Here is an 11,511-nt window from a genome sequence, read left to right on the forward strand (position 1 = left end):
TATGTGTGTGTGTGTGTGTGTGTGTGTGTGAGCGGGGGTGGTTGTTGGTGGTGGAGGATGACCTCACCATTACGGGAAACTTTCCCACAGCCTGCACACAAAGAAGGCCGTCAAAAGGTAAAAAGGATAAGAAAGAATAGAAATTTAACACAGTGTGTAAAAAAAACAACAATAAAAAAAAAAAAAAAAAAAAAAAAAAAAAGGAGGCAAAGTGCCGAGGGTGGTGGTGGGGGGGGGGGGGGGGGGGGGGGGGAGTCGTGTTTCCCTTTTCAGCAATTCACAGATTTTCCGGGTTGACGAGACTCACAGGAGCAACCCGCTTTCTCCTGTCACCTGCCCGCCATTTTGCTCGCACTTCCTGTTGCACTTCCTGTCAGGCGACCCACCAGCACACCTCGGTGGCCCCTGTGGTTTTCACAGCCGCCGCCGCCGCCGCCGGACGACATCACATTCCCGGCATTGCTCGCTCCGAATGGTGTTTTGAAATCCAAAAGGCCTCCGGCTTCCGTTCGGGAATGCCTCCTTCACAGAGTCGCTCTTAGCCTCTGATCCCCGACCTCCTCACACTTTATTTGAGTTAGCTATTTAAAGCCCATGCTAAGTGCGCTGCAGGCTGCAAGGAGGGCCGGGACACACACACACACACACACACACTAAAAAAAACCAACCTATTTTTAAGTTTGGTGCACTGAAGGGTCCTGCAGGGCGGTCCGAGGAAAATTATGGATTTTCTTTTGATGCTTTGTTGTCGTGATATGAAAATATATATAGAGGTGGAGAGTTTTATTCAAGTACTGTGCATAAAACATAATCAGGTCATAAAATGTTACATTCTTATAGAAAATACTGTTTTACACGTTAATGCGTCGCTAATACTGATCAAATATTTGTACTGAAAGGTGCTCAACTACATCATTTCCTTTTTCTTCTTCACACTTATTTGCTGCAAATTTAAAAAAAAACTCGTTCTGAGACAGAAATTCGCTATAAACTCTATAAAAATGATACTGAATGAAATACTGTACATGTTGAACAGCGTGGGATAAAAATTTGTGAAACCGAATCCGAGAGCAACGTGTTTTTTCTTCTTACGTTGTTTAATGGCGGACAGCTTTTAGGTGAATTACCGCCACCTTCTGACGGGAGTAACGCATTACAACCAGGCGTCGGTAAAAAAAAAAAAAAACAGGGGAAAAAGAAGAACGATAGTCGCACATTTTTCTATATTTTAATGAACAATTTGAATATTTGGAAATCCCATCCCCCACTGAATTTACAAGATTCTTTGCATCTGTGTAATGAACTTCTCTGATTCGTCACTTATTTAGCCCCCCAAAAAAGGTCAATTGATTGACAAACGGTTTCGCATCATCTATCAGTAACTGGGTGTTACTGGTATTTTTTCCTGAACACTCCCAATGCACTTCGTAAGTACTCGAAAGCCCCCCTAACAAGTGTACTCGCTCGGATTTACATGCTAAAAACGTAACCATGAACGCATCATGGGACTTTGACTTCCAACGCACAGAAAACTCAAGCGTTGGCGAGTGTGGCGCGAGGATATCGCCCAGAGATATGAGCCTTATGAGACACACACACACACAGACACAGACACAGACACACACACACACACACACACACACACACACACACACACACACACACACACACATGCCAATCAAGATTTCTGGCCTACGTGCGCTCTGACACATGCTGAGAAAACAGTGCCTTTATGGCCGTCTTCCTCATTGTATTGTCTCTAGTATTACTGACTGAAACACACTGTTTCACGCACACTCACACACATACACACACACACAAAAGGTCTGGGTACTTGGGTATCAGCGTCAGTCTTAATGAACCTGTCTCCAGGGGGCGGGGCCGGGGTAATGTCCCACACAAAGAGCTCCCGCTGGGCCACCGAGCCAACCAGAGGCCAACAGATTAACTTGCATTACATCAGCATCCCCACAATACACCTAATGAGGGAGGGATTATGTGTGTGTGTGTGTGTGTGTGTGTGTGTGTTGGCTCTCATGCCATTGCATCACTAATTAAATGCAATGACTCACTTTTGCTGATTCAGTGTGCGTGAAAATGGGACGAGCACACACACCGGTGCATATCTTAACATATATTCTGCCTCGCTGAAGCGGCTCCGATTAACATTTTATATTAACTACGGATCAAATTATTGCTACGTGTGACGTGAAAGATGTCCACACCCCGATGAACCTGCTGCAGTTTCCATTTTTAAGCTCGTTGTTTTTGCCCTCAAACGGAGTCTTTTTTTGTTTTGTTTCGTATCACCTCCGTCATCATTCGCGTTTCCAGCAGCTGCCAGATGTTTTTCAGTAAATAAAAGCTCTAATAAACCCGCTTTACGCCACCCGAGCTGCAAAAAACAACTATTTGAGAACCTTGTTGCCATGGCAACTCAGCAGGTCCCGGTAGAACTCGGTGTTGACAGTCTGACCCTGTGGGGACGAATTCTACGGTGACACAAATCCCGGCAACGTCAAAGCTTTAAAAAAAAAAAAAAAACCCAGCCCCGATTCTGTTGTGGAAATCACTGCATGGGCTCAGGAACACTTGGCTGCGTTGAAGACTTTCTGTTCCTCAAAAATTTGATGTTTCTCTGCTTCATTTTCAGGTTCCGTGATGAAGTCACAAATGTTCTCGTACCAACTGGTAGCAAAAAACGTGTTGAACTCAGCTGCTGATGTTGATCGAGAGACGTAACTTGGAATAATTACTCACGAAGGTTATCGCTTCCCTCCTGCTCAATATGAACAGACTCGGACGTTTTTGATCTGGCCTTAGACCTGCGCAGTTTTCCGGTGCAATGAGATCATATTTGGCATTTGAGGTGCACTTTAGATAATCTGGATGAACTGTTGCTTCGTTTACGACTTTTCTGATCGTCTGTTGTGTTTCTTACTTCGTCACACTACTTTTGGGAGAACTTTTTTTTTTTTTTATTACGGACAGCTGTTCCAAACTGACACAATTTCCATGTCGGCGTGCCGCCTCGGTTTTTCAGTGTGTTTTGTGTGCGTCTCTTTGTGCCGTTTCCTGCTTCTCTCCACAGTGTTTCATTCGACCCGACAGAACCTCTGGTTCACGTTTCAACTGTTTTTTTTCTTCCATCTTCAGTTTCAGTCTCATTCTTTCTCTCCCTTTCTCTTTTATTTCCTGTCTTTTATTTGGTTTCTCCTGCACACATAAAAAAAAAAAAAAAACTTTGACAGAATGTGGGAACAAAGTCGAGAGTGCATGTGACACCCGCTGTCCGTCCTGTTTGGCTCCCTGCATCCATCTTTTCCTCCTCCTTTCCCCCTTTTTTTTGTCTTTTCCCTCAATCAGTATTCCCACTCAGCACTTCTACCTCATGAGTTTTGTTTTTGTATTTGTGACCCAGATTTCTGTCTCTCCAGGAAGAAAAAAAAAAGAAAAAAGAACTGCATAAAAAAAAAAAAAGGAGGCCAAATCAATGAACTAATTAATAGAAGAAATAATTGGGAGAAAAGGAATAACAAACAATCCTGAGCGGAGAGAGGGAAAGAGGGTGAGAGCGAGAGTTTGGAATGAGAAGGGCGGACAGAAATAGAAACAGGGTCGTTCGGGATGGCTGCACAATGGGCACCGGGTCTGGAGAGGCTCCAGTGTCCGCGCTCGCTGCCCCACATCCTTGCTGTCACTCCACCTCGAAATGAACCAGGAGTTGCCCGGGGTAACCGTGGATAACAAAGGCGTCCCAAAAGCACCATGCTCTGTGCCCATCTCCTCCGGCGCAGACGGAGGATCCAGACTTCCACCGGGTGCAGATCACGACAGGGAACAATGTTAGACTGTATGAAATGCCGTAAAGTGCAATACCACTGACGGCCACCGGGTCATTTTGGTACCAAAATGACAAGTCGAGGTTTGGTACCAAGTCCAAAGTGGGTTTAGTCGTCAGTCCTCGTGACTTGGTGTGTAAAACTGGGACTTGTGCAACAAATTTAGGATTACTAAATTTAGGATTACTAAATTATCAGGTTTGGATTCGGAGTCCTCTGATGTAAAAATAGTTTCTCACTCGGTTATCCAGCTGACTTCATAATTTGGCCCTTTTGAGACGCTGCGGCATGATTTAGATTAAAAAAAAAAAAAAAAAAAAACTGCAGGGGTGAGAGTGCCCTTCGTCTTTGTGATTTTACTGAGTTTACTCGAGGTTCGCCGTGATAATTACCAGATCTGCTCCCACAAATGGCTAATTTATGTCACGAATTCCTCTACGAGGTGACTCGATTAGAGCTCATCTCCTGTTGACCTCCAAATGAAAACCCAACTTCTGCTTTATTTTTTTTTTACCTGCAACGGCTAATTGTATCGGACAGAACTGATGAAATCTCGCGGCCGTCTCACTTTTCTCATTACTGAACAGAGGTGAGCATTCAGGCCGAGCCCAGCCAGTGTCAGCTGTCAGCAGCTCTGTCTCCACACGCTGCCACCTCCTCCTCAAAGGTGTGTGTAGGTGTGTGTGTGTGTGTGTGTGTGTGTGTGTGTGTGTGTGTGTGTGTGCGTGCGCTATGATGTCATGCTGCAGCGGGGGTGTGTTTGGGATGGCAGGATAACAATGATGGACTGAACCTTTGACCTTCTGGTCGTGACCTTCCAGCACAGAGTCACACCAGCCGGGTGGAGCCTCTTCATGGCAGGACCCCCTTCCCCTCCCCCACCCTCCTCTCACGTGGCAACTGGCCTGCTGCTAGCCTTAGCATGAGGCTAATGACCCCGGGGGGTTCTTGACCTCGAAGGCCGGAAGGTCGCTGAGCCCGGACACCTTCCTTCACACACACACACGCACACGCACACACACACACACGTGCAGACAAAAGCCCCGATCAGCTGCATTTCTACACAAACAAACAAAAAAACACGAAATACCAGGGAACTCGATACACATTCACACTTTGGCTCGTACAGGAATGCACGCACACACACACACACACACAATCCAGGTAGGGTTACCTCTAACATAAACATGTACACCCGGAGAAAAACAACTCGGGGACACATTCCTGTATCCTGTATCCTTGAGCCTCCGATAAGCGTCTTGTGTGACCGGGACACATTGGTGCCGAAGCTTTTGGGCCAATTCAGCACCTGGGAACCCCTCCGCTCCCGTCCTCCGCTCCCGTCCTCCGCTCCCGTCCTCCGCCCCGTCCGACTCCCTCTCTTTGGGAACAAACCCAGCCCTTGTGCGACTCCCAACAATGTCAGTGACACTCTACACTGCCCCATTGCCACTAATTGTTAGCTCACAATGCTTCCTGGTATTGTGTTGGACAATGCCCACTCTGAATGGAGAGTCTAACCTACTTGTATTGTCGCTAATTGGTTTCTTGAGAGGAGTAGAAAAATGGGGGAGAGAAAGGCCGAGAGGAGATGTTGGTAATGGACTGCGGTTTCATTGGAGTCGCCAGTAAATAGAGTTCACAAAGGGCTTTGTGGGGTCGAGGGCCGAGGGTCGGAGGTGAAAAAGAAGGAGGTGCACCTGCACTCTCCAACGGCCGACAATGAGCTCATTCAGCTGCTCTGCCCGGCGGGACGACGGAGGACGGAGGCAGCGGCCGTCCCGTCCCGTCTTGTCCCGCCGCCCGGAGAGACGAGCCGAGACGCCACACAAACAACGGTTGGCAACCTGGAGAGGGCGAATGAGCTAAACTGTTTCTTCAACAGGTTTATTAGTTCACCGGCCTCCGCACATCACAATGTGATGCTGCTGCTCCATCGACAGCAGACCAACATCAACGCTGTCTACAAGAAGGAGGACGAGGAGACTCTTCATCCTTCATGCAGGAGATCGTTCCCGATACAGGAGATCGTTCCTGATACAGGAGATCGTTCGTTCCAGATACAGGAAATCGATCGTTCCTGATACAGGAGATCGTTCGTTCCAGATACAGGAGATCGATCGTTCCAGATACAGGAGATCGATCGTTCCAGATACAGGAGATCGTTCCAGATACAGGAGATCGTTCGTTCCAGATACAGGAGATCGATCGTTCCAGATACAGGAGATCGATCGTTCCAGATACAGGAGATCGATCGTTCCAGATACAGGAGATCGTTCCAGATACAGGAGATCGTTCGTTCCAGATACAGGAGATCGATCGTTCCTGATACAGGAGATCGATCGTTCCAGATACAGGAGATCGATCGTTCCAGATACAGGAGATCGTTCGTTCCAGATACAGGAAATCGATCGTTCCTGATACAGGAGATCGTTCGTTCCAGATACAGGAGATCGATCGTTCCAGATACAGGAGATCGATCGTTCCAGATACAGGAGATCGTTCCAGATACAGGAGATCGTTCGTTCCAGATACAGGAGATCGATCGTTCCAGATACAGGAGATCGATCGTTCCAGATACAGGAGATCGATCGTTCCAGATACAGGAGATCGTTCCAGATACAGGAGATCGTTCGTTCCAGATACAGGAGATCGATCGTTCCTGATACAGGAGATCGATCGTTCCTGATACAGGAGATCGATCGTTCCAGATACAGGAGATCGTTCGTTCCAGATACAGGAGATCGATCGTTCCAGATACAGGAGATCGATCGTTCCAGATACAGGAGATCGATCGTTCCTGATACAGGAGATCGATCGTTCCAGATACAGGAGATCGATCGTTCCTGATACAGGAGATCGATCGTTCCAGATACAGGAGATCGTTCGTTCCAGATACAGGAGATCGATCGTTCCAGATACAGGAGATCGATCGTTCCTGATACAGGAGATCGATCGTTCCAGATACAGGAGATCGATCGTTCCAGATACAGGAGATCGTTCGTTCCAGATACAGGAGATCGATCGTTCCTGATACAGGAGATCGATCGTTCCAGATACAGGAGATCGATCGTTCCAGATACAGGAGATCGTTCCAGATACAGGAGATCGTTCGTTCCAGATACAGGAGATCGATCGTTCCTGATACAGGAGATCGATCGTTCCTGATACAGGAGATCGATCGTTCCAGATACAGGAGATCGATCGTTCCAGATACAGGAGATCGATCGTTCCAGATACAGGAGATCGATCGTTCCTGATACAGGAGATCGATCGTTCCAGATACAGGAGATCGATCGTTCCTGATACAGGAGATCGATCGTTCCAGATACAGGAGATCGATCGTTCCAGATACAGGAGATCATTCCAGATACAGGAGATCGATCGTTCCTGATACAGGAGATCGTTCCAGATACAGGAGATCGTTCGTTCCAGATACAGGAGATCGATCGTTCCAGATACAGGAGATCGATCGTTCCTGATACAGGAGATCGATCGTTCCTGATACAGGAGATCGATCGTTCCTGATACAGGAGATCGTTCCAGATACAGGAGATCGATCGTTCCAGATACAGGAGATCGATCGTTCCAGATACAGGAGATCGATCGTTCCTGATACAGGAGATCGATCGTTCCAGATACAGGAGATCGATCGTTCCTGATACAGGAGATCGTTCCTGATACAGGAGATCGATCGTTCCTGATACAGGAGATCGTTCCAGATACAGGAGATCGATCCTGATACAGGAGATCGTTCCAGATACAGGAGATCGATCCTGATACAGGAGATCATTCCAGATACAGGAGATCGTTCCTGATACAGGAGATCGTTCCAGATACAGGAGATCGTTCCAGATACAGGAGATCGTTCCTGATACAGGAGATCGTTCCAGATACAGGAGATCGATCGTTCCTGATACAGGAGATCGTTCCTGATACAGGAGATCGTTCCAGATACAGGAGATCGTTCCTGATACAGGAGATCGTTCCAGATACAGGAGATCGTTCCAGATACAGGAGATCGTTCCTGATACAGGAGATCGTTCCAGATACAGGAGATCGATCGTTCCAGATACAGGAGATCGATCGTTCCAGATACAGGAGATCGATCGTTCCTGATACAGGAGATCGATCGTTCCAGATACAGGAGATCGATCGTTCCTGATACAGGAGATCGTTCCTGATACAGGAGATCGATCGTTCCTGATACAGGAGATCGTTCCAGATACAGGAGATCGATCCTGATACAGGAGATCGTTCCAGATACAGGAGATCGATCCTGATACAGGAGATCATTCCAGATACAGGAGATCGTTCCTGATACAGGAGATCGTTCCAGATACAGGAGATCGTTCCAGATACAGGAGATCGTTCCTGATACAGGAGATCGTTCCAGATACAGGAGATCGATCGTTCCTGATACAGGAGATCGTTCCTGATACAGGAGATCGTTCCAGATACAGGAGATCGTTCCTGATACAGGAGATCGTTCCAGATACAGGAGATCGTTCCAGATACAGGAGATCGTTCCTGATACAGGAGATCGTTCCAGATACAGGAGATCGTTCCTGAAGAAACGTGGGGAATAAATTAAAAACAGAAGATTTGGAGTGGAGAAAAATGGGTGGAAGAAGAAAGAGAACAATGAGATGTTGAGATGAGGAAAACGGGGAAGAAGGGAAGAAAAATTGGAAGAGAAAGGAAAAAAAAAAAAGTGTGAAAAAGAACAGAGGGTGAAACCAAAGATTTTACATCAGGGAGACGAGTGAAGAGAAGAGGAAATTAAAAGTGCGAAAAAAATGATCATCATCATCGTGCTGCACTCAGTTAGTCTCTGAACTCTTTGATTGACTTTCATCTCAGCCAAATGCCACAAACAAAGATTAAAACTGAAGTGCAATTATTCACAAAATAATTATTTACAAACACAAATTTATTAGCAATGATATTATTTGAAAAGTGGAAGGTTGAAATGAAACCTCTTATCTAACCATCAAGTTATAATTAATGATCTGTTTTGGTCCTTGAGCACCAGCCAAGATTCTTCCACTTTGGGCTTTTTTGGGGGTGGGGGATGTATCACATATTTCACGTCACGGGACTGGTGTCAGAGTAAAGTCATGAGTCATTCGGGTTGTTTTTTTTGTGATTCCCAAGTCAGAAGTCATCAAATTTGTGACCTGAGTCAGATGCATGTGGCATGTAGCTAAAACACAAGCTGATACCTCACCCCCTCCTCCCCCGCCCGGTTCGGCACAGTCCAGTTTGGACCTTATAAGGACACGGAGCTGCTTACGAGCCCGTGAAGCTGCCTCGGTATTAAAGAAAGATGTGTACTTTTAAAAAAAAAATTTTTTTTATGTATTTTTCACCTGATGTTCAAAACAGAGCAAAAAGCATCGCGGAGTCGTTCTGCTGCTTCAAGTTGCTAAAAAATCTCCGGTGTTTTTCACCAGATATCTTTTAGCCTTCTTTTCTCTCACGTCTCACTCTCAGTAAATCTACACTAACTTTTTTTATTTTTTTTTTAGAACATAACTCTCTCTTGACACACACACCTCTAAACATGCATTCAGAGAGGACACACACACTGAGACACACTCCTGTGTATGTATGTGTGTATATATATATATATATATATATATTGCCGTGAAGTCCCAAGGCCATGTTTTTGTTTCCGATGTAAATGTAACAGGGTGAAATCAGCCGTTGCTGACAGAGGAGCTGGAGACACTCCCAGAATGTGAGGCCTGCAATGCTGCATGGTTACACTCACCGGGAAAGGGGTGTGTGTGTGTGTGTGTGTGTGTGTGTGTGTGTGTGTGTGTGTGTGCGCGTAAGATCTTAAAGCAAACTTATAACGACTGGATAAGTGTGTTGAAGGTGGAAGTTGTGCATCTCTCTCAAAAACTATGACATCATCTCAGCCTGCAGCAACTAAGACGGGCAAAGCTTCCCGCAGCACTAAATGTGCAATTTATGATCCAGCAAAAATCAAACACTGCTATTAAAGTTGATCTATACGTTAGTTAAAACCTGATGCAGGACATCTTCCTGATGGCAGGATCCACCGAGTCCTGCGGTGGTCCGCTAGTTTACATATTGCTGACACGCCAACGTCTTGTGAGCGATTACTCCTGCAGCAGTGACAAAGAAAGGAATGATGTAAAAATCGTCAGGAGCATGGACGGATCAAAAATATAATAATAACACCAAGGCGGCGCTGGTGTGGGCAAGTTGCCACAAGTAGAGAAGAGATTACTGTAAGTATGATTCAGGAGGTGAAGAGGTTTCGGGTAAAAGGCTTAAGAGTCTGAGGATTCACTGGAGATCAGATATCTGCAGAGATGTTGATGATACTGAGACACCGGTGTTATGCTTGGTGGTAAACCACCCATCGGTTTATAAACTGTTGTTGTGAAGCCTCCGGTCTGACGCTTTGGCCGTCGCCATCTTTTTTTCTTTCATTTTTTAAGCGACCATATTTGGACGAGTGAGAGTTGAGAGCTCTCTTTGAGGCCGAATATCTAATTAATAAGGAAGATATTTTCAAAAGGACAATCACAGCACTGATCAGTAGGATGGAATTTAGATAATGACACCATAATGACTTGTGTGGACGATTCAATGACCGGTGGGGTTTATATAATCCCATGTGCTGCTCATGAAATTCAAAGAATGCAATGGAAGTTCCAGAACACACATGCACATATAATTTTATAAAATATGCGTGAAAGGAAGTGGTGGAAATTAAATTTATCCTGGACAGTTTGGAGTCATTTGTTCCCGAACAACATTTCAGGAATGAAAGTTGAAAGTACTTTTTCACGAGTTCAGACCAAAGATTCGCCATAGCAATGACTCTTTTGAACCATGGACTATGTAAAATTGGACGTAGTCAAGTGAGACCTTAAACTGCAATACCACCGACCGCCACTAGAGGTTTGCCAGCTCCATAGAGTCCCATTCAATTGCTCTTCTAAAATACAAAGTCCATAAATGTTTTCCACGAGTTATTATGTTGTTGTTCCCTAAAGTCGCTCCTTCTTTTTGTTTTTCTGGCGGTCCATCTGAAAATAATCCCGTCATTAATTAGATATTAAACCTTAAAAAGAGGTATGTTTGTGGGCGTGTCTGTTTGATTGACAGGCCTATGGTGCAGTTACGTTTCTCCTATAGGTGGCCGGGTTGTGATGTCCTCGTGTTCCCAATCAGATCAAGTCAGGACGCAACAAGTGGAAACAACAACTCGCTGGATCGCAGCCAGACTTTTATATTCACGCAGTAATAACGAGGCGAATGTGACATTTTCTGGTGTGTTTTTGTGGATAAACATTTAACCATGAATTGTAATAACCTTTGACCTTCACCAAAAAAAGATTTTGTTTCCTGAATGCAACCAATATACTCATCCGTCATCTTTGAGCTGTAGAAGGCGCCGAGAAGAATCCACAGTTATTTAAATAAAACAACTATTACACTAAAAAAAAACAAATTCCTCAAATTTGTTAATAACCCGCAAAAATACTGGACTCACTGAAAGACAGCAGAAAAGGGGAATAAAAAAGATGTAAAAAAAAAAATCAGCAATAGATGTGAAGGCAGGAGGGAGCAGGAAAAAAAAAGATTGAAAAGAGGGGGGGGATGGGCAGAGGAAGTGCAGAGAGCA

Source organism: Embiotoca jacksoni, unplaced genomic scaffold (genome assembly GCF_022577435.1).
Source record: "Embiotoca jacksoni isolate LCO1_2020_lvr unplaced genomic scaffold, fEmbJac1.0.p SCAF_19, whole genome shotgun sequence".
Lineage (NCBI taxonomy): Eukaryota > Metazoa > Chordata > Actinopteri > Embiotocidae > Embiotoca > Embiotoca jacksoni.